At 43.2% G+C, this 23,666-nt stretch overlaps 2 long non-coding RNA genes across 3 annotated transcripts in view; one reads left to right on the top strand and one right to left on the bottom strand.

Annotated features, from left to right (window-relative positions):
- Window positions 1–8,993: 8,993 nt before the first annotated feature.
- On the bottom strand, window positions 8,994–16,737 carry LOC137848126 (uncharacterized). The gene is made up of 3 exons (XR_011091186.1): window positions 16,558–16,737; window positions 14,187–14,306; window positions 8,994–10,008 (listed from the first exon to the last, which is right to left on the bottom strand). It is a non-coding gene; the product is annotated as an uncharacterized lncRNA (long non-coding RNA).
- Window positions 16,738–18,555: 1,818 nt separating this feature from the next.
- LOC137848294 (uncharacterized) overlaps window positions 18,556–23,666 on the top strand; it is a 99,373-nt gene continuing 94,262 nt past the window's right edge. Inside the window, exon 1 of one of the 2 annotated variants that reach the window (XR_011091256.1) lies at window positions 18,556–18,679. This is a non-coding gene — a long non-coding RNA (uncharacterized lncRNA). Of the gene's footprint in view, window positions 18,680–21,947; window positions 22,517–23,666 lie in introns of those variants that run through there. The other variant, XR_011091257.1, reaches the window with a different exon arrangement.

The raw sequence follows: 23,666 nt of genomic DNA, 5'->3' as shown, positions 1-23,666 counted from the left end.
TGAGCCTGCCTGAATCTGGCCCTGATGTTTGAGCTAGAAGAGTAGCTAGGCAAGATACTGCCTGGCTTCTAGCTATTTAATCCCTGACAGGGACCCAGACTCCCTAATATTCATGTCCTGTAACTCCTACCAGTGCAGAGAACCATGCAAGAAACACATAAAAAGCATGCTCATTGTCTACATCATTTATCATTGGACCTATCCCTTATATGTGTATTCTCTAACATGCCATAACTTCATAGGGACTGTGTCAGAATTGATCTGTTTGCTCTTGTGCATTTTTGGGGGGGTTATTCCCCACCCCCTACCCCACAACATTTATAGTTTTCAGTTCTGAGAATACAAGGATCACTTTATTTCAACCAGATGTTTTTTAATGCAGACAACCTATTAATATCTTAAGGTGCTTAGTGAATGTGGCAATTTCCATAATAGCATTACAAGGTTTAGTTTCTAAATATACTTGTGAAAGAAAACAGCTGTGCTGTTATTTACCTGTTGCCTGTAATGACAATTTTTTTTTAAGCAGCAGTATTTCTAGTATTGGAGTGCTAGACACAGCATAATAATTAGATGCTAAAACTGAGATTAAATGTCAGTGGTTTTATTATGTAATATGTTTTCCTCAAGAGAAACACTATTTCTCATTATTGGCAAGGATAAGCAAAAGATTTCTGGAAAAGCAGTGGAATATTGTCTGAAATCTTACACAATTCACATCTGGGAGTACAGGCTCCTGCAGTCAGTCCTCTGTGTGATTAGCAGTGATAGCACTACACCTGTGTTGAAAAAGGAATTGCTTAGCAAATAGTTTTTTGCATTCTTTGTTTCGTTTTGTTGTGTTTTCCTCCCAGAACATAATCATATATATACAGATTGCTTTGCTTTAGATGCTCCGAACATTTTTAAAATATGTGTGTTGCAATACAAGTGTGGAGGTCACAAGTTCTTTAAATGTTTCTTACTTCATGCTCACCTATGTCACTTTGAAGAGCAATGCTGAAGTGAATGGTCTGTGGCACCTGAGGGTTTTTGCATTATGCCTCCCAAGAGAAAGCAGAGGCTGCTGTTCCTGTTTATATTGTTGCTGTTATAGCTGTGACCTGTTCATACCCAACCCTTCCTCAAACACAGTGCCAAACATTTCCCAGGTAAAATACTGAGATGTTAGAGGGTCCAAGGAGAAGGAAGGAGGAATGATTTTAAAACAATCAGGTCATGTACTCTGGAAACAGCAGAAATAAATTTGGTTATGCCTCTAGCGACAAGCATAGCCTATTCTTCATTAATTCTGCAGAGATTTTATAAGCACAGCAAGGCTTTATCTGTTCCGTGAATGTTCCCACCTACACATATAAATGGAACCCAGGTTTTCTGGGGTTCCTGATTTTGGGAAGCTCAGACATTGTAGCCATAGTAAAGTCACATTTATTTTGTATTCACATGCTGTGCCTGACACTTCACACTGTGTATTCAGAGCACCTGCAATAGGTAAATCTACTTTGTTCCATGCAGATCATGTACACGTGTCCAAGATAACTTTAAATGTTGTTAGCACGTGTTACGGCAAACTGCTATTTCTTCTGATGAATGTATTTCTTCCTCCCCTTGCAGCAGATTTCAGAGCATGCAATCAGAGCAGAATGAGTCCATTCTGCCTCAGCTTAATTGCTAGAGATAGTTCAAAGCTAACACAGGGATGCTTTTGTGACCGTTGAATTTGAAATGAATACATCACTTAGAAAAGCTGTGAAGTGTGCCGTTCTAATTGTCTTTTCTACCTTGTTCTGTCCTTGTGCTTCTGGCTGTGATTCATTCGTATCCTGCACAGAGTTTTCAATGACAAGTACTTGTTTTTATTTGTCTGGACAGTGAACCATACGCTGTTTTAGGCTGGAAAACATACTGCCTCATTTAGGGTGGGGAAGGGGAGAGTTTGATCTCTGTTAGCTGTGAAGGTTTCCTTTCTTTGACTGGAGACATGAAGTGGGATACTTATTACTGTATGGGAAAAACTTAACGGTGATAAAGGTAGTTTATTTGCCTGATAAGCATCATTGTGGTAAAACACTTTTTCAATGACAGAACTTTACATCACCTGTTTTTTGTATTTGGGGGGGTTGCTCTGGATATGTCGTGTAGTCTCACAGTGAGAGCACAGCATCCTGTGACCAGCGTGTATGAACATGTGTTGTATCGCAACAGCTCAAAAGGAAGAAACAAGAAAAAATCATATAAAATTTGACTACAAAGAGTGGAGGTGCTGAGGTAACAGCAGTCAGATCACCAAAATATCCAACGGAGTTGCAACTGATTGCATTTACCTGCTTACATTGTGAACCACATAAAGTAAATCACAGAGAAAATCATTATAAAGGAAACAATTTCATAATAATAATGTAAAAAATACACCTTCCTGTTTCTAAATATCTCCGTATATGTTGGAAGAGCGGTGTTTGAAATGCAACACATCTGTTTCTCTTTGATACTTATTTATTAAGAAAAAATTGCTTTACATAACCACAGAGTACTGTACTACGTATTAGTTAACTTGGGAAAGCCGGAAAGAGTTTGCTGACCTAAGTGTGCTTGGCTCAGAGTGAGTAGCCAGGGAAAAGCAGCCGGATGTACATCAGCAGTCTCAGACTGTGGGTACTGAACTTTCAGTCAGCAAAGCTTCAGGCATCCTCTTGGAGGAGATTGCACTGCGGTTGCTGACTCACAGCAACACTCTACACCTTCAAGGATAAGGCTGTGAAAATATAATACATTTGGCACTTAGTCATCTGAAGTAAATTTGCCTGTCTTTGTGGGAGGCCCAAGTTACTTTTCTGCAACTTTTTTGGTTCGTTAGGAATTTTTTGGAAAGAAAACGAGAACTAAACTAGAGAACGTCATTACGACATTTCTGCAGTTATTTTCTTACCATGGGAAACCCTGATACATAACACAGAGGTTACTACACCTCAGAAGGAATATAGAATATGAAGAGCTGGAGACAGATCTCCTTGGAAAGAGGCATTACAAAAAATGTGAGTCTTCAGCTTGGAAAATAAATGAAATTGGCAGTATATCTTTACCTGAAGGGTGTGCAGACAGCAGATCTGCAAGGAGCTACTGTGTGTGCTCTCCCAAAAAACATGGGAACCAAGAGATGTCCAAAGAAAACATCAGGCATCAGGTTCACAAGGAAATATGACATCCACATTACATGTCGTTACGTAGTGGGACTTACTGCCGTACAATGCTGTGGAAACCAAAAGCCTGGGTAAATCCTTAAGGAATCAGGCAAGTTCACAGGACACAGCTCCATCTGTCCTATAAAGCATGACAATACTTTCACAGCTACCCATCGAAGGAGAAAAGGAAGATTTTCCATTGCTTATTGCTGGAAAATGAGAGGTATTTAAAGGGAGAATTCTTATATGCCCTGTTGTTTTATGTTCTTCTCCCTGAAAATCCCTCACAGACCTCCATCAGGGAGAAGATAATTAGATAAATCACATAATGTAACCAACCTTTTTTTTTTTTTTTTTTTTTTTCCTTGTAAACCCTTTTTCTCTGACTATGCATATTGACTTTGCAGTGAGAGGAGTTAATGCTGGACAAATGAAGAAGTCAGCATGCACAATAAACCCAGAGCTAAGACTGTCAGACTTCTCCGTTTAGTATGGCTTTGCTTTTCCAATACTGTGGGGCACACACAGTTAAGTGTAAGCATGCACCTGCTAATTTATTTTGAAACAAGGAGGCAAAAGGAGAAACTGCATAAATTACAGATGCACGGGTACAGTTAGAGATGAGTGATTGGTAGAATTAAGGTGTGCACATACAAAAAAAGATACAATATGAGAGTGTGTGGGTATGGGGGTAAAAATGCAAACAGAGAGGTGGCACAAGAGCACAAGAGGGATTTTTAGGTACCTGCAAAGTGCCAGCTAATGCGCTGGGACTATTCCCACCAAGAAAAAGAAATGAGTACCATATGCAAATATGCCCACATAGGCATTAAGCTTTAATTATGAAAGCACACAAATGCATAGGACAAATAATGAAAACTTTGTCTAGGGTCAGAGTACCCAGTTACACCGGAAATTCCATAGAACATGTTAGAGAAAATGTGTTCCAGGTGTCGTGCCAGGGGTTTAAGACTGTTTTTATAAGGGGTCTGCTAGACCAGCTTACAGAGGGATATGCTGGACTAGCCAGCCCTGTGCAGACTTTGTTTTCTGTATGTAGACTGACCACCTTGACAAAAGACATGCTGCATTTTAATTAAAACTACGGGGGCTTAGTGCAAAAGTTCCTGAGTGAAACTCCACAGATATATTATATGGATCACACTCAAAGACTTCCAGATGATGATTTCTAATCCATTATCTTTCAGGGTAGACTGAGGTATTTTGGGAGTTTCCAAAAACGCTGTTGTATCTGTGAGACTGTGAACTAGTCAAGTTTATTAATAGTCTAACCATGAAATCATTTAGTGGGAGTAATTTAACAACTCATGGAAAATGCTCATGACAGATGCAGCACAAATATAGCAATTGTTTTTAAAAGTCTTAACTTGTATTACCTAAGCATGTAGAGGCAGAGGCTGAGCCCTCGCCAAATGCAGCCTCCTGCAGTGACTTCTTCTCTCCTTTTGCCCTGTGAATACTAGCTGAACAATTCAGTGTATCAAGCTTTGCTGAAAAACAGACTTTTTCCCAAGATCGTAGAAAAGATGGAAGAAGACAGTTGGACAAAAGAAACAGCAAGAGTAAACAGTCTGCGAACATCATTTCAGAGCCATCTTTCTGAAATCTGTTTGAAATCTCATCTGTTCTAAATTTGAATGGCTAAAATGTAGAAGTTTCATTAAAATGCTTCTAAGGCTAATTCTGATCTAGCTTTCTATACGACAGTGCCAGTATTGCTCAGAAGTGTAAATAGCAATCATTCTGGAGTTTCCAGAACTAGAATCAACCTGCAGGTCAAGACAGGGAAACTACCAGTGGGATGGCTTCTGATCCTTTTTCGAAAGTAAGGGAACTTGAAAAGAGTAAGAACAGCATGACACTGAACCAGGCTTTGAGAATAGCAAAGATGTCTGATCAACACACACACAAGAGTGTGATACAGGCAGGAATTTCTGATTTTTCTTAATTCCTGAATTTAGTAGAGGAAGTGCACACCCTGCCTGCTAAAAATGTAGAAGAGTTCATTCTGATCCAGTGTTATGCCTGATTCCCTCTATTTACGTAAAATGAAATGTCGATATGCGTGAGGTATACACCCAGATTTGATAAAATCTGGGGGGCTTTTCTCCTTCCTACACGAAACCAATACCCAACAATCAGCTCCTGAGTTTTTCATTGCAATTTCTTTCCACTGATGGCCTTTCAGAGCCTCTCACTCCTAAATTCTAGCTACATATCACAATTAAACTTCTGAGCCAAAATTCATACCATTTTACCTTTTTAGTCGTCGTCATATTGAAACACTTTCAGGACACACTCAAAACCTCTTCCTTGTCTCAATACGCCCCAGAACAAACAAGATTATTTCTGCCTCAGCAAACTCTCCGATGAGCAGCAGTTTTGAGCCACAGTCCCAACTCAGATATCGTTTTAGGGAAGTCTGGTTACAGAAAAGCCACACAAAAATAAGTGCTGCACAGACAGGTAAAAGTGTGTGCATGTATAGTCAGCAGAGCAAAAGCCATAACAAGCATTCTGCTGTCCTTCCATCCCTTTGGTGACAGAAAGCAGGAGAAGAAAAAAAATCTCTTTCCTCAGCCACCTTCTGCTGTGTCGCCTCAGTTGTGCTCTGGCAAGACTCTGAAGCACATTTCTTTCATGCTGGACCTCAGAGGTTGCTTATCTCCTTCTGGCACATTTAGGATGGGGGACAGAAAAAAATAGACGATTTAATATGAGAGCATATCTGCATGGATTTATATTCAGAACATTTCCTTATGCAAAGTGATATCCTGAAATTTTCCTGAGTTGTCATGATTTTTTATTATTTTTAATATCCCCTCTATACGAGGTGCCAATTTGTCCCTTTTTTATATTTCTGATGATATTTTTATATTACTTACCAGAATGGAAGGCAGAATGTTACCATACTAGAAAGAGAGCTAATCATACATTTCCAGCAAAAAAAATCATTTTAGTTAGAAAATTTAAGCTAAGAATTAGGGTTCCGTCTACACAGTGCTGTTTAAATGTGTGTCTACACCTGCAAGAAGACTTGGCCATGAAGAAATGGTTTGTGGAAATATTGAAAATCTCCATTTGAGGAGATCTTTGCATGAAGGAGAGTTTCACTGCACTTCTGTAAGTGTGCAGCACAAGAAGACATCAAAGGCTGCTGGACTGGAACAGAAGGAAGGCTGCAAGGTAGAGGGAGAGAAGGGAGCTAATTCCCCTACATGTATTTGATACGTCTTCCTGCAGGCCTGAGATTCCACTGTTGGAAATTTTTTCACGTGTGCAGCAATTCACATTTTATGAAAGTCTTGCTTGAGAGGTAAGGGATGCTCATGGTAAGAAAAGCTGGACAGTGCCACCCCAAGGCTGAGCTTAGCCCAGTCTCTCATCACACATTTATTTGAAGATATGGGGATTTTAGGCCACTGTCAATGCACAAACAAGCTGTACCAAAAGGTTTGTTGTGCATTAAGCTGTAAAATTGCTCTCTGGTTCCTTACTTACTGAAATTATATTTCCCTAGTCAGAAGTTGGAAGATGGAATGTGATAATACATTTATCCCATGGAGAAACAACTCTCCTCACAACACCAAGCACCGGAATGATAACACTATGTAAAAGACTGTAAATTTTCCTTACAGTAGGGCTCACTTTTCAGTAGGAAGGATGACCCTCTACATGTTTTCCATCTAATTCAGTGTCCTATCATGTAAGTTTTTGTAGCTGTGAGAGCGCAGGCTGCCCGCTCCGAGCTGGCTGCTCTTTATGTTGCCAGCTGGGGTCAGGCCATGAAGCCAAGCTTGGATGTGTTTTTGTTGTTTTTTGTTTGTTTGTTTTGCAAAGGCTAATAGCAGTCACCTTCAGACACCTCTGAACAGAGAGCATTAGCCAGACTTAGTCTTCCCATCTCCTGAATGGCTGCACACTTCTCAGGAAGATAACTGCCAGTCAGACTCTTCTAAACAGCATTTCAGTCCTGTTCGTGCAGACACAGAGTATGAGGCTTTAGAAAGAGCCTTCCTTTCCATCACCCATGCATTTGGTGATTTTGTCCAAGAGGCAGCCAGTGCCTGAGGACAGCTACACTTGTTCCTCACCAGAACCAAAGGCAGTTCTGCTGGCTGCACACACACAGCACCCTCTAAACCTTCCCACAGCCTCCTCCTTCAGCGTAAATATTCTGCCTGGGGCCAGAGTGAGGAAAAGCCCCTCTAGCCCTGCTGGCCTGGTGGAAGGAAGAGGCTTGCTCGGCTTTGTAGGGTGTGCATGCACCACGTCCACAGCAGGGAATATGAGGTGTGCACCGAGGCGGAGGGGGCTAGAGCTGAGGGTGGGGTTGCCTCTGCTGAAAGCTGGGCTTTGGAAGAGAAGGGGAACAGCTCCAGGGGATGGGGGAGACATTTCAGAGGCTACCTGGGTCCTGGGCACAGCAGCTGTGGGGCTTTGAGGTGGCACAAGCAGTTACTGCACAGGTGTCTGCATAGGACCACCTGCAGGGAGATGGTCCTTCTCTGAACCATCTATGCCACCATGGGGGATCGGGGGATGTGCTCTGGATCTCTTGTTTTGGACTGCTTACCTGCCTGTATGGCACAGGAGAGAAAAAAAAGTGTCTCTCTAACTGAGTTGTGCCTTTTTTCATCAAAATAATTAATGAAAATGAAAATGGGAATTAAAATGAAAATAATGAAAATAAAAATAAATTAAAATCAAATTTTAAAATAAAATTAAAATTAAAATTAAATTCTGTGCTCAAAAGAGCTTCACAATGTTTTTAAAGAAAAAAATAGTAATTTTTTCCATTCATTTCCAGTACCCTGTAGACCTTTAATTACAAAATAGTTCTCTTCTAATGAATGCTAGCAGGTTATAATCTTATTTTTAATAACAGAATCAGTGAATAGGCAGACAGCCAGACAGAAATACTTTTAAAGGTCTTCATTAAAGGATGCTGCAGGGACACACCAAGCCAGGGCATAGGAGTGCTATGTTGAAGTCGAGGCCACACTGATAACCTTAACCTCCTCCCTGTTCTGAAACCTACAGATATGATTTCGGGCTGTCACTCCTCTGGGCATGCTGCAAGAGACATCTGCTCAGGAAGGGTTTGAGGAAAATGTTTTCCGGAGCAATGCTGGGCCGCAGCGAGGCCTTTGTAACTGTCTGGCTAAGTTCCTGTTTGAAATCATTACTTCTGCTGCTGGGACCTTATAATGTTATTAACTGCGTGTTAGATGCCTAGAGTCTTGTCTAGGCATTTTTCCTCCTTAATTACTACTTAAATTCACAGGAATAGATATTCCTCCTGTGCTGTCTCTGACCATGTCTCCCTCATCACCTCGGCACCTCCCCAGGGACGAGTGTAGGCCTGCAGGCCATGGCTGGGGGAGGCAAAGCAGAGAGGCAGATTTTAAGGCTTCTTGCTGTGTGACCAGCTGCCCCAAAGCCTACCCTCACTGAAACCTTCTCCCTGCCCACAGCAAGGCCTACAGCCACCTGTTTTGGTCTGCCTGTGGGCAAAATCAGTCACTAGTTGTGAACTGGATTTGCTGCTGCATCCTGCATCTCACAGGGCCTGAGTAAGGCAAACTAAGCATTTAGTTATGTTTAAGTTAGTTAAATGGTATATATTTTATGCATATAGATAATTAAATTTACTGTTTGTGATGCACAATAACGTAATATAAACTTTTAGGAGACTTTGTGAGCTTAGCCCCACCACTTTGTAAAATCAGTAGCTGATAGCAGGTACTGAAGAGACATCTTGAAGATGTTCTTCTAGTGGACCTGGTAGACTTTCCTTCATGGAAATCTCTTTCCACTGCCTTCTTGTAGCATTGTCACCACCCCCTTGTGAGCCACCATCAAACAAGGACCTGAGCAGAGGGTCTCAGGTGGTTTGGGACAGGAGCCCATGTTTCTTGGTCATTCATCTACCATGCTACAGACCAGCTCAAGTGTAGCCACAACGAGTCCTCCCACTGGGTGCTGTCTCTGGCATGACCACGACCACCAAGCCACCCACATCACTGCCCAGGCTCAGCCCCAAAACATGTGACACCAATTGGACAACGCCATTTGAACATGAATGAATCAAAAAGGGAAAAGGGGCAGCTCCTGTGGTTCTTTATTTCATGGTTGCAGGAAATAAAGGGTGCTCACAGAGGGAGGCACATCCCTCTTCATGGGCTGTGTGAAGATTTATTGGGATGAAAACACAACAATTTTGCTCCATGAGCGTATGCATGTTTTGATTCTCCTTACTGTGTAGAGGAGCATGTGGTTTGGCAGCTGGAATTTCTGCTTTCACAGGAACGTCATTTTGCATCTCGCCTGTGCAAGAAGAGAAGCTGGATGCGTGCTGTGCCACCAGCTTTTGTCACCCTCCGCCCCTTTGGCTGCCACTGCCTGCAGCAGAGTGCTACCTCTCCCTCCTAGCAGCAGGAGCAGATGAAACCCAGCCTCGCACACCAGCTGTCTGACGCTCCTGTCCCAGCAATGTATGCTGCAGAGCTGGCACCCAAACATGCCACTCATGTTGGCACCTGCTGCTGTTCCAGAGCTGAGCTAGTCCCTTAAATATCCAGTCTTCCTTCGCTTCAGTGCAGACGCCTCACCTGAAACGCCACGCTCCTTGGTGTTGAAGACCACTCAGCCTCTCCTTCTCTGGGGGGCACCTGCTCCGAAGACGACCCTTCTGGGGTGTCTTCTTCCCACCGTGCCCAGGTAAGAGCTGCCTGCCCAGGTGTTTCCAGTTGCTGAGAAGCATGAGATGGAGGTGCAGTGCTCCCGCGCCAGTAACATCCCAAATCTGGAATCAAAGACAGGGCTCATACTGAAAGGAGTCCTCAGACACTCTCACAGAGGACTCTGTCTCCCTCCAGTGACTGTTGAGTACCCGCAGGAAGCAGCCTCACAAATTAAGTGTGTAAGGATGGGTGGTTTAAGTGTTCCCCACAGGCTGGGAAAACAAGGAACCTGAGGTGGTCGCAGCTGACTTCTTGTGCCTCGTGGGCCGCAAATTTTCACATGAAGCCCTGCACTGAGCTGGCCAATAACCTGCTAAAATACATCCTTGAGGAGAGATAGAAAGAGATAGGGAGCAATTCTCATCCCTGCAACAGGTTGTTAACTCCTGCTGGTTAATGATAAGTGCCTCTGTTCAGCTCACATGGCTTCCCATCCGTGATGTGGTTTCCTCATGCAGGGAAGACCCCTTGAGTACCCGCTGTCAAGCTACCTATGTCATGTAAGCAAGTCTTTTTTGGAATTGCCACCACAGCACAGGTGTGGTGTACAGTAGTTGTCTTGTGATACACGGCTTTGCCTTTCATTTGCATGTGCTAGAAAATGCCTTGACTCATCCTAATTAGGCACAAATCAAGAATGCTCTGTATAACTGCTCTGAAATCATCACTATTTCCCTCTTGTCCAAAGCTGACTTCATCAGAAAATACCCCTGATTGTGATTTTCTGCTTAATTTCAGAGAGTTAATAAAATATTGGAAAGAACAGAGTCTTCAACTAATTGATGAGAATCTCGTCAGAAAGACACTTATTTGATAGTTTTTCCACTAAAACCTACTTTTTGAGGTATACTGGTCAAACAGTTCTTAATCCATGATAATGTGTGCTTTACTGATAACCTGATAGTCTTCAGTCAGATAGTCATTTATGGCTAAACAAACAGCACTGTGCAGGACTGTGTGGTTGCACTTATCAGCGAACTCAGTTATCTCATAAAACAAAATGATGTCATGTTTGTTTGAGTAAAACAACTTTCCATAAAACTGAGTTGGTACTAGTTGCACACCCTTTCTTCAATTTCTTATTGATTAACTGGGCATCAGTTTCTTCATTGTGCTGACTCAGATTGATGCTAAATTATCTAATTTGTCCTGAGTTAAACCATCTTCCAAATAAAATTTAGGATTGTACAGAAAGATAGAAAATTTACCAAAGCAATTCAGAATTGTTCTCAGTGCTTTGGTTAGTACAAAGAGGGTTGTTAGGGGCAGTAAGGTACACATTTTGAGAGATGAAAATTAAGTGTGGTTCACAAAAACTCAATATTTGGTGAAAAATAGTCCTAACAACTTCAATCACAACCTGATATATTAAAATATATATTTATACAGGAAAAGCACTGAATTTTCAGACAGCCACTCTTCTGTTATTTGCTGTTATGAGGCTGAGAAGTCTGTGTACAAAATCAGATAGGTTTCACAACAAAGCATCAACTTTTGGTCACAGAGCATGATATCATGCGAGAAAATTACTTATTTCAAAATAAATCACGAATGTGATTTTTTTGTGTGTATATTTGTTGACACAGGAGACAATAAATATGGTCCCAAAGCATAGCAAGCAAGCTAAACTATTCAAAATTGCCTATGTTCTTCAATAAATAACTAACAAAATGTGTCAACAGTTCAGATTTTGTGCAAGACTGGAGAATAAGCAACATACATTGGAAAAGAAGGAATAAATTGCCCTCTTTTCCCTAAGGACCCTTGCACAATAGTACCATCAAAAAAGATTCTCTTCAATGTACTGAAATCAATGATAACTCAAAGATAGTTAATAGATGATGTGCTGATCTCCAGAACTGACTTTCCCAGACGTGAAAGTTTGGATTTTAAAGAAATTTTGTGTGAAGTGAGGACGTTTTTCTTCAGAAGGCTTTAGATACAACATCCGCCAACTGTGGCTGCATTTTGACTCTCTTTCACAATTTATCATCTGTATTTGTTGTTTAGCAACAGATTGTTGTATACATGACTGCTGCATTTCCTAAGCAGTGAAACTGCAACATTCGTCTATAAATCAGCTGAAGAGAGGAAGAACTGGGACATCATGTTAAGAGAGTTTCTGGTGGCAGGGCAATCAGATGGCTCTTTGCGTTGCCTGACACTCTGTAGGTGATGGTCATGATAGTGCCTCTGTCCTCCATCAACTCCAGGATGCACTCAGAAAGCCATGCATTTCTCCTTGGGCTGAGGAATGCATGGAGAGAGAGCATCAGTCCAAATAACTTCTGGAAGCATGTTAACCCTGAGGAAATAAAGTTATCAAAGGACTACAGGGACCAGGGGTTAGTTTCTAGGCCCTAGAGCCCTACTAAATTTAATGATCCTTTCAGAAAGACACGTGAGTTTGGAAAGCCTTCAGTGACCATACTGGCAATTTTAACACTTAGTATGCATCCTTCCCAGGCTGCCTTTCCATAATGAAGCAAAATTAAACAGAGTGAGGTCACGTGAAGTGGGTTTTCTCTTCTCTCTCTTTCTTTGACCTCACGATCAAAAGCCAAGATCTGATTGTGCATTTTCATTTAGTATGGTGATACATGACTACAAAAGATGTCAAGAAAACACTGCCTGACTTGATGATGCTTCTATTCCTGCAATCCACACAAACCAGCTTTATGATGTCGCTGACACCTCTGAAGAAACTGACCGCTTTTCTTCTTTTAATTAATAGAGAGTGGTGTTTCTCCATTTAAATTTTTTGGGGAAAAGAGTAGGTTACTAGTAGTGTGAATTTAGTGTATTATGTACTTTATGTTGCTAAAGATGTCCCTCATGTCTTAGCACTGGGAGCTCATCAGGTTGGGTGCAGCTGAAAAGAAATGCTAAATAAAGGCTCTGTAAGCTAGAAGGAGCCAGAAAGAGCAGCATCCTCAAAGATGCAGTTCTGAAAGTGGATCCAGGCAGTGTGCAACAGGGGTTGTGGAATTCTTAATGAGAAACTGGTAGGTGACTGAGGGTGGATTTGGCAGAGTGGACAAGACAAATGCAGACTTAGGTAGTCAGGATGGATGAAGGTGAGGAGGAAGGCTGCAAGCCAGTTGCTGAAGAAACATGGTGCTGCATGTAAGAGGGCAGGAGGGTAAGCAAAGTGCAGGTGTGTTTGGGACACACAGCCTGTGTCACCTTGAGATAAAACTGCAGGCAATGGGAAAGAAATTCCATGCTGGATGCCAAAGGAGCATGCTATCATAATCTAGCAGCAGCAAATGTGAGAATCAATGTTTGTACAATTGAGCAGGACAATATTCATAGCAGGAAATGGCTATGATTGTGAAATAAAAAGCTTATCCATAAACTAGGTGTGTTTTTTTCTTTTGCTAATAAATAACAAAACTAACCTATTTAACTCAGCCTTGCTTTCCCACACTGCTGCCTATTATCACAGCGCATCAGTTTCTTCATAGAAAAAAAAAATGCTAATAATAACATAATTCTTTGACTATCTGGCTCTTTTTCATGTGAGCAAAAACTGAAAATAGAGCTTAAAGTTTGAATATCTACGTTTTACTTAATCACAATCTTCCTCCAGTTTTAAAGGTTGAGTTGGTATGGGAAAGTGAAGGAGGCAAGTGGTGGCTTTTAGGAAATTAAAGAGGCTATCTGTCTGCTGTTAAAAATAATAATAATAATAATAAAAATAAATATTTTTTTTTAAAGAAGAGAGCTGTATTTTCTAGGGACAGGTGCTCATTTCAGTTGATCTCTTTGGGCAATTTTATAAATATTCTTTTATCTGGTGCAGCTATAAAAATAGCATCTACAGGAACACACAACTTATACTCCAGACAGTGACAAATTGCTGATTTCTGGCCTGGCAAACATTTGTAACCCTGAGTTGTATCAAGTACCAGGGAGCAGAAGAGACAACCTAAGTTTCTTACTTACTGTTCTGTTAAATATATTTCCTTCCCCTGCTGAAGCTAATTCTACCCACAGAAGAATCCACCCCCTGGCCACCAAAATAAGGTGTAATAAGGCAGTGTGTCAGGAAGAGTCCTGATTTTGTGCTGGACATCATCTTCAGGGATAAACTGCTGCTATCATCCTTATAAAATCATGAAACTCACACAACCTGAATTTCCGAATGTGTGCTTGAAACATTTTTAAATCTCTCACAGGTTCCCACAGTGTGCGGATTACCATAACAATGACTTCAGTCATGGTCCGTGCCCCTCACCTCTAGGACTGAAGCTCCTTTCCTGCCTTGGGGAGACTCAGTGAAGTCTTGGAGCTGGCCATGCCCTCCATCCTCCTTGGCCTTACTGCAGCAAGAGAAGCAGCGATGTTACAAGTTCATCTGCAGGTCAGAAAGAGAAGGTCTCAGCATGCCACTGTGCTGTGAGAGTCACCCACACGGGACAGCAAAGCTTAGGGCATGTTGGTTTTACACTGCAATGCTAAAATAAAAAACTTGTCAATGCAGGACTGCTCAGCGTTTCTGGAAGTGAAATAGTCTAAAACACAACATTTTAATAAAATCAATGCAGAGAAAAAGGAATCATAAACTTGAACTTGATGTTACAATTTTGCACCCTCACAATATATTCACATATTTGATTAGTTATTAAATACATAACAAAAAACACAGTATTGTCACTGTTCTGTGTTACAGTAACTCATGCTGAGAAAGTGAATGTCCATATTGCAGCCCACAGTTTGCTTTACCAAGAGAGTACAAATACAGGAAAAACCTGGGGATCCTCAAAACTAGATGTAGGTATAGAAGGGAGGGAAGGAAGCCCCAAGCCCCATTGCAAACATGTAACATTTAACATCTGTCTTTTACCTCTGTTGTTCCGAACACAGCAGGAATTAAAAATTGCTGTTTACTACAATCCATTTTATCTCTTGGTTTCAAAAGCGTGTAATACAGAGAAAGGACTTTGGATTCTTCTTTATGAACTGTCCGTTTTCTAATTGGTAAAATTATGTGATTAACCTTTTGATACAGTTCCGCAGAAGCAGTTGTACATCTAACCATTGTATTTAGCAACTGTTAAGCAAGAAATCAGAAAGGAAGACTACTGTACCCATGTCCATGGAGGAAGAAGAGTTTAGCCAAGAAAATAACCTTGATTACATACAGCAGTGCTTGGAAGGTGATTGTGTCTGAGATAACTTGGAGCTTTCTTCTCATTGTACCTGACTTTTGAATTTCATTTGCTGAATACCAGAGGAAACATTTGCCATGCATCTTGACGAAAAATCCTTCCACTGAAAATTCAGACAAAAAAAAAAAAAAAAAAAAACCATATTTTAGGAAGAAATTCTATTTTCTTCCCTGTCTTTTGGGATGAACGACAACAACCAAAGCAGGAGGAGGAGGGCCATGTGGTAGGTGGAGGCCTGGCAGCAGAAATGAGACCACTGATCCATCCCCATGGCCCTAATGAAGGAAGCTGGCACCTGCAGCAGCCAAAATCCCAACCCTAGTGCTCTGCAGCCAACATCACCACAGCCCTGGGCCTGAGAGAGGCCAGCTGCTCCCCGCAGAGCCAACCTGCAATGGAGAAGCTGCCCAGGCAGTGACCCCAAAATTTGGTCACTTTTCCTCAAAGGCTTCCAACCCCACATCCTCCAGCACAATTTCCAAATTTTCTCCCTGCTCCCAGCTGTGCCCACCCAGTAGCAAAGTCTCGTGCCCATTTCCACACTTCCCACTGCTTTTTCCCAACTTTTGGAGAACACCAAATCAGCAGAACGCCTCCTTTCATCGGCGTTTTTTGGATTTTTCTGATTTTTTCATACTGCTTTTTTCCTTTCTTCCCTGCATCGACGCGGCGATCCGTGCTCTCAGCCCCGCCGCTCTCCCAGGGCTGCGCGCAGCTCCGCGGGTGCGGAGCGGGGCAGACCCTCCAGGGGGCAGCAGCCACCCGCGCACCCGCGCCTCTGCGCGCCCCCGACGCACCGGGACCCGAATGGGGCAGGGCGGGCCCTTGGGGGGGGTTTGGGTTTTGTATCATCATCATCATCATCATCATCATCATCATCATCATCATCATCGTCGTCGTCGTTTTGTTGTTGTTGTTGCTATTAATGTTGGTTTGTTTTATTTTTATTATTTATTATTGTTATTACCATTATTACTATTACTGCGTTATTTAAATGGTTGATTCCCACCTGCAGGCGGCTCCCCCGACCTCTCGGCTCTGTACACCTGGGGGCTTTGAAGGTTCTTTAGAAGATTTTTCTTCTTTTATATTTTTCCCCTCCCTCGCCCCCGAATCGGTGTGCAGCAGCTGGAGTTGTTGGTCCGGGGAAGGCAACAAACAGGCAGAGAAGTCGCCTGCTCTTTTGGAAATGACTCCTGCCGGTTTTCTAAAGCCACTTGGGGATAATAGTCCCCTTTGAGCGTGTCAGGAAAAGAAAAAATAATATATCCCCCAAAACAGGAGGAAGGGAAAAACAGCTAAAAAAAAAAATAGATGGAAAAAAAAAAAAAAAAAAAAAAGAAAGAAAAAAATAAAGGAAAATGAAAAAAAAAAAAAAAAGAAAAAGAAAAGAAAAGAAGAAATAAAGCGAGGAAGAGAGAAATTAACGAAGCAAACCCGCAGACGTAGGCAGCTCCCCCCTCTCCTGCGGGGAGAGCGACGATCGCAGCGCAACTCGCCGTGGTATCGCCCGCTGCTTCTCGCTCCCCGTCGGCCCGGAAAAATCCCAAATTCGCTCGTTTTGGGGGCGGGTCAGGCTCGCTGCCTCCTTCCTTCGTTCTGACGTAGAACAGGAAGGTGACGTCATGTCCTCGCCTAGTGTGTGCAGGAGCTCGGGGCTGTCACTTCTGTGCTTTTTCATAATAACGCCCCATTTAGGTCTTTTTTTTTTTTTTTTTTTTTTTTAGGAAATGACGGACCGCAGCCTGAAAGCATCTCAGTGACTAAGGTCGAAAAGAAAAAGAAAAAGAAAAAGAAAAAGAGAATAAATAAAAATACGATAAAGTAAAATAAAGAAAGAAAATAAAAGGAACAATATAAGATTCAAATCCAAAATAAAATATTAAATAAAATAAAACTAAACTAAAATTAAATTAAATTAAATTAAATTAAAAATATCTCGCCCTGTCCTTACCATGGACCTGTTCCTGTCAGGATCGCGATTTTTCAAGCTTGTCACGGGTGGGATGGGGAGGGGGAGTTGAGTCGTGGCAAGTGGAGAATCAGGATTTAAAGCACTGCGCCCCCGGCCGAAGGGCGTCTGCCACTTGGAGAGGCTTTTCCAGCTGATAATAATAATGTTCCGTTCAAGTTTGCTATTGGGAAGGAGAAACAAGCCAGTAAGTTCGGGGGTTGATTGTGTGTGAGTTCAACAGTCCCCTCCTTTAAATTTCTCTGTAAAAGCTGCGTATTTTGCTTTCACCTGCCACATGTAAAACATGAGCTTAACGAGAAGTGGGGATGAGACACGTATTTTAAAAAGAGCAGCTACACTCCCTTGTAACTTGAAAACTGGGCCAAATCAGCCGTACCGATTTCAACGGCTTTAGAGCAGTTTGGAAATCATTCGATCCTGAACAGCCCACTCTTTCCTTTTATTTTCCTTTCTTTTCTTTTTCGAGGTTGAAAACAGCTCGACATCACTTTAGCTAATTTAGCCAGAAATAGCTTAGCTCTTATTTTCTAGTCGAAAATAATTTTCCTGTATTCCTACATTTACAGAATTATAAAATAAAATTAAAAAAAAAAAAAATCAAAATACACGCTGAAGTTACCGTAGTTCTAGTAACTACTTTGAAGAAGAAACCTGGCTTTTAGCACATTCTGAAACTGCCGACAGCAGACAATACGTTGTCTGAACGAGAAATTGAGTCCGTGCAATCAAAAGTAATGTTTATAAACAATAAAAGGAAAAGAAAAAATGAATTGCAAATTTCAGAGCTTGCGTAGTAATTGTTACGGGCTATAGCACCGGCAGACTGCTGTTGTGATGCCAGCTTTTCCGATCTGAGAGGAAGCCACTCGCAACACGTTGTTATTTTTTTTCTGAAAATGAGTAAATTAGAAGGAAAACGTTTCAGTGCTCTTTAGAACGAAAATCATCAATCGATTGATTTTATTTAGTTAATATAATCATTTTTTAATAATTTACACCGACGTAGTTATTTGTATTTATTGTGTTAATCACTTTATATAACAGCAACATAGATACAAAAACAGAGACAACTTCTGAACGTAACATGGGATGTTTACAACGCTTTTTTTTTCCTTTTTTTTTTTTTTTTTTAATCGTAAAATATCAAAAAAAAAAAATAGTTCCAGCCTCTTTGTCCACATAACTTAATTCCAGCTAACTCATTAATTTGACGCCATTAGCGCTCTCTCTCCACCGGCGGCCTCGTGGAGCAGGGTCTGGCACAGCGCACACGTAACCCTAAACCCTCCCACGACACGGTGCCAAATTCACGCCCAATTAGCCCCGAGGCGTCATTAACAGCGGCAACACCTCCCTTCTCCCTCTTTCGTCCCCAAACCGGGTCCCGAAAGCGCAGGGACACGGGGCGGGGGGAGCTCCCCAGCTCCTCCTCCGCGTGTTTCTGGGGGCGGGAGAGGGGAGGGAGGTGGGAAACGAGGGGGGACAGCTTCCGAGGCTGCCCCCTTCTTCTCCCCGACCCTCTTCTTCCCCAATCGGGTCGGGATATGAAAGTCAGCGACGGGGTGCGGGGAGCGGACCCAGCGGGTGAGTACCTCCAGGGACCCCCCCGCGGGACTTTACCTCCGCGCTTCCTAAAGACGCACCTTCTGGTGAATAACTCTGGATAAATCGGCACAAAAACAGGAAAAAAAAAAAAAAAACAAGGTGGGAGGGCTGGGGCGGGTGGTCGCGCTGGCTGTCACGGTCGCCTTGCCTCGTCCCTGGGGTGAGGGGCACGGGGAGGACATGGGTGGAAGGAAGACCTCTGCCGCGAAGCTCCCCCTGCCCCTCACGAGTGTGATTTCGGGGGCGCGAAGGCTCGGTTGGGGTGCGGAGACCTCCCCAGCATCTCCGCCGTGCGCACGCCTCGGGAGTGCGCGGCAGACGCCCAAAACTTTGTGTTACCGCCGCCCATCGCCCGCTTTTAACGAAGCTGTGTTTTAACGAGGGTGTCAAGGCCCCGACGATGTGGGAACCGGTCCAAGCAGCGCCGTCTGTCCGTCTTTCTGTCCGTTCCGTCCTGCCTGCCCTCCCTGGGGAGGGAGGATGCGGAATGGGGGCTGGGAGGGGCGCGTCCAGAGTAAAAGGGGTGTCTGTGATTTATTGGAGTGTCAGAGTGGTCGGCGGCGGAGCGCCTAAAATAATAATCATTTTTTAAGAAGCAGACGAAATCTGCTCGCGCCTCCTCTTACGACAAGTTCTGGGGTTCCCTTCAGCACCTCGGGGTGCGCGTGGGTTTTTTTTTGTCGCTTCTACTCACGTCTTGCCGTCTCGCCGAGCACGATCTCTGTCCAGAGAGCACCCCGGTTCCTTTAGCAAACGTACCTTTATCTGTCCTGTCACGCCACGGGTTATCGTGGAATCTTTTGTACCTGGGTTTTATGACCCGTGAGGTGATGGAGAGAAGTTTTCTTTATTTTGGTACTGGCAACGGGCGCTGGAGGAGCGCGGAGAAAGGGAAAAAATAAGCATAAAAATAAAAGGGGGGGGGGGGGGGGGGAGAGAATAAATAAATTAAAGACAGGGGAAAAAAAAGGAAAGAAAAAAAAAAGAGAGAGAGAAAATAGGGAAAAAAGCAGTAGCCTCACGCGTCCTGTTGCTTCCTCATGCAGCCGCCGTGCTACCCTTACATGCAGGTATTTCGGGGGGGTCGGGGGGAGGTGCCACCCTGCCCTCACCGCAGGAGCTCGGGTGGCGGTGAGGTGCTCGGGTGGGACCGAAATAACCCCCGAGGCTCTCGGAGAAGGTTCCTTGTCCCCCTCTCCACACGCAGCCTGTGGAGAGGTTTCCCAGCCGAGGTGGGAAATGCGACCGAAATCCCTAGCAGAAGACCTCGGAAGTCAATTACCGGGAGGACGCCGGGTTTGCGGAGTCGCAGCTAATGAGCTACCAAAATTAAAGTAAATAAATAATTAAGAGGCGGTTAATCCAATCAAACGTAACCTCGAACTTCTCGCCTGCCTCCTGACAGCCCAGTGCGGTCGGTGCTCCCTCACCGACACCCGCGCTCATAAAAATTGCCCCATGACAGCATCGGGTCTATCCTTTAGTTAAAGGTTTTTATTAAAAAGAGGAAAGGGGAAGAGGTGTAAAGTGTAGAAACAGTAGTAAGGTATAGGGGAAGAGGGGCAAGGTATAGGAACAGGGGTAAAGTAAGGAATAAGGGTAAAATAACACCCGCGAAGTCCTTCCAACAAAAATCTCAGCACAGATGCAAGTCAAAATAAACCTGGTTTATTTTCCTGCCGGGACGAAGAGCGAAATTTCGCCATTCCTTGGCGCATCCCGAATTCCTCGGCACATCCCGAATGACTTCTTCAGGCAGCAGCAGCAGTAGTAGCCCACGGGGGAAGCCTAGGGCTCTGTGCCGGCAATTAAACCTGCTGTGAGCCTGGCCTGACCCACGGCCTGGACGGACAGCACCGTCGGATCCACAGTTTCTTTTATTTATATATATATATAATATATTTATATATATCTTATATATATATGAGTGGATTATTTTCTTATATGTATACGGATATAAAATATATAAGACATAAAATATATAAGATATAAAATATATAAAATATATAAGAAAAAAAAAATAGATACAAATACATGTGCATATATAAATATATAGTTTGTTTTTGTTTTGTTTTGAGGAAAACAGCGCGGGTCTGGAGGCGGGGGGCCCGGGATGCCCGTGGAGCTGCGCGGCGCGGCCCCGCCGAGCGGCCCCCGGCAGATGTCGCTGTCCCCCCGTGTCCCGCTCCCTTCCTCCCCACCCCCCCCGCGCCTCCCGCGGGGATGCCACGAGTGGGCTGCGGGGTGCGGAGGCGCAGGAGAAATAGCGCAGAAATTCCCACGCCTCAGGGCTCCAAATGTGTCCGGCAAGGGGGAGCCTGGCCCCCCGCTCCCCTCCCCGCAAACCCGGCGGTTTAGGAGCTATCTGAAGTCTGGGTGAAAGTCCCAAAAGGCGCCGTTCTCGTCCCGGCACTCCCTGCCGATCCTCTTGGCTTCCGCCTGTCTACCTGTAATTAGCGGCATTATTAACCGGAGAGGGGCTGTGGTTTTACAGCGTTATTTTTTTTCCGAAAGAGGTCTATCATGAGGTGCATCCGCACTGAAAACTTTTGTGTAAGGAAATACAAATTATGATTTATATATATGCATATTTATGCGTGTAGGCAGAAAACACTAAACTTTTTCCTTAATAGGGAAAAAAAAAAAAAAGAGGATTTTATTTTTTCTGACTTCAAATTTCGGTCACTTCATCTGAAATTATTAATTTGTCATTGTACACGTTTTCGTTCTGGTACTTAAATATTTGAAGGAAAGGGAAAGGCAAAGGGAACGGGAAAGGCAAAGGGAAGATATTTTTCTATACCTGCATCTCCACTCTTTTAAAATACTTCGTAAACAATGCGGGATCAGGTATGTTCATGTGCAACAAGTGCAGAGCGTAAAGGCACGGCTCTGGCTGTGTGCGGTTTGATTACGAGGCAGACAGAGGAGGCGAGGAGTCAAATCCTAAGCGCAAAGAGTTGGGACCTCGGTTTAGAGGAGTGTGTCCCTTGAGTTGCAGGTAGCAAAATGAAATAAAATAAGATCTGGTTTATTTGTTTATCTTCAACCAGACGCCTTCTTTCACCTCTTCCGCTCCATTGGTCACCCCAAATCTGAGCAGTGCCACTGCGGGCGTGGGGGTGTGTGGGGACAGCGGAGGAAGATGTGGAGGAAAAGAATGGAGGCGCTGTGCAGGAGCCGCCTGCACCGTGCTCTGCGGGGAGGGGGGGTTACATCCCCCCCCCCCCATGGGGGCACCGCCGGACAGACAGACAGGCAGGCAGACAGACAGACAACAGAACACACAGCCAGGCCGGGCCGGGCTGGGCTTCCCCCGGCTCTTGGCTCTCTGCAGATGCTAATGAGGAAGACGCAAGTGTGCTAATTGAAAGCAGAAGCGAGGGAGTCCCCAGCACCGCTGGGCGCGTCCCGGCCGCTGTTCGTAGAGTCGTGCCCTGCTAATGAAGTATGTGATGATGAGGTAAGGGATGACATGACCAGACATAGCGTCTGCTTCCTTTATCTGGATTTTTTTTTATTATTATTATTTTTTTTTTTTGTCACGTTTTGCGTGGAGCCGCCTGATCGCTTTTTATTGGGTGGCACATGCCACCCCGGCACGTCACCGCAGGGCTGGCAAAGCTGGAGCGCTGCAAATACCAAAAGAATTCACGTGTACTTGTGATGAAACAGACACTGAGCAACACAGACCGAGCATGACACCCTGCTCTTTATTAAATATATATATATATATATATATATTTATATATATATAAATATGTAAGCATGACAGCCTTTCGGGAGGGCTTCCTTTTGCCCTACACTTTCATGCAGGTAAGTCATTCACAGAGTAACTGATTATATATATATGCATGCACTTAGACATTAAAAAGGAAAAAAATAAAAAAGTGTATATGGACAGGCGTTGTTATTATGGAAAATATTACTCGTTTAAAAATATCATATCTCTGTACTGTACAAAGAGAATAGCCTTCTGCTTTTAGTCAGGTTTAAATTATTTTAATAGCAATTCAAATGCTCCACTAAGATTAATAGAAGTGATTTTGATGTAATTTTGATGTAATTCAAGGCCTGTGCCATTTCCGGATAAAATAAATACAATGCTACCTGCTACGCTTTGAAATAATCCCTGATGATGCGTTTTTTTTCTGTTAAGAGGTAGGTAGTCGTTTTAAATCTACATGCCTTAAAATAAAAGGCATCACATTTAATAATACAGAAGTTAGAGCATACAAAATGTCTTCCTCGGAGAAAGCTCTGTGGACCGGGATCTACAAATTTTAAGAGTTTTTTTTTTAAATAAAAGATTTCTGAAATCAGTGCAGATATAAATGCGTTCATAGGCCGTAATCCAGCAATGAGATATTACATATCCTTTTAAACATCTTATGCTTAATCTATGCCGCCTGATACCTTAATTTTTATTTATTTATTTATTTATTTATTTATTTATTTATTTATTTATTTATTTATTTATTTATTGTAAGACGAAGTTATTTTGTCGATCAAACTCCCGGTTCAAGCTATCGGCATTACATCCGCGCACGGCAGCGGTGTGTCCCTCCGGTCCCAATAAGCGTGTGGTGCGCCTGGGTTTGTATCATTGCCAGCACTACCCGCGGTCTGCAACCTCTTGCAGACAGTAGCAGGGAGGAAACTGAGTATAAAGACATGTACACAGCAGTCTAACAAAAAAAGAGAAAAAAAAAAAAAAAAAAAAAAAAAGAAGGGGGAGGAGATAGGAAAAGGGAAGGAGGGAGGTTTTTCTTTCTAAAGGCGAGATGAAAGGAAAAGCGATAGCCTGTAACATCCAGCAAATTAAAAAAAAAAAATGCAAATATACCTTTACATATGCATCAGCATTAAAAATAACACACGGCGGGGCCACGGGAGCGGTGGCAGGAGGAGGATGGCGCAGCGGCGGGGTCCTGCAGCAGCCTGCGCGGATCCTGCGCGCAGCGCA

Source organism: Anas acuta, chromosome Z (genome assembly GCF_963932015.1).
Source record: "Anas acuta chromosome Z, bAnaAcu1.1, whole genome shotgun sequence".
NCBI classification, from domain to species: domain Eukaryota; kingdom Metazoa; phylum Chordata; class Aves; order Anseriformes; family Anatidae; genus Anas; species Anas acuta.
This window is presented reverse-complemented; position numbering and strand designations above follow the sequence as displayed.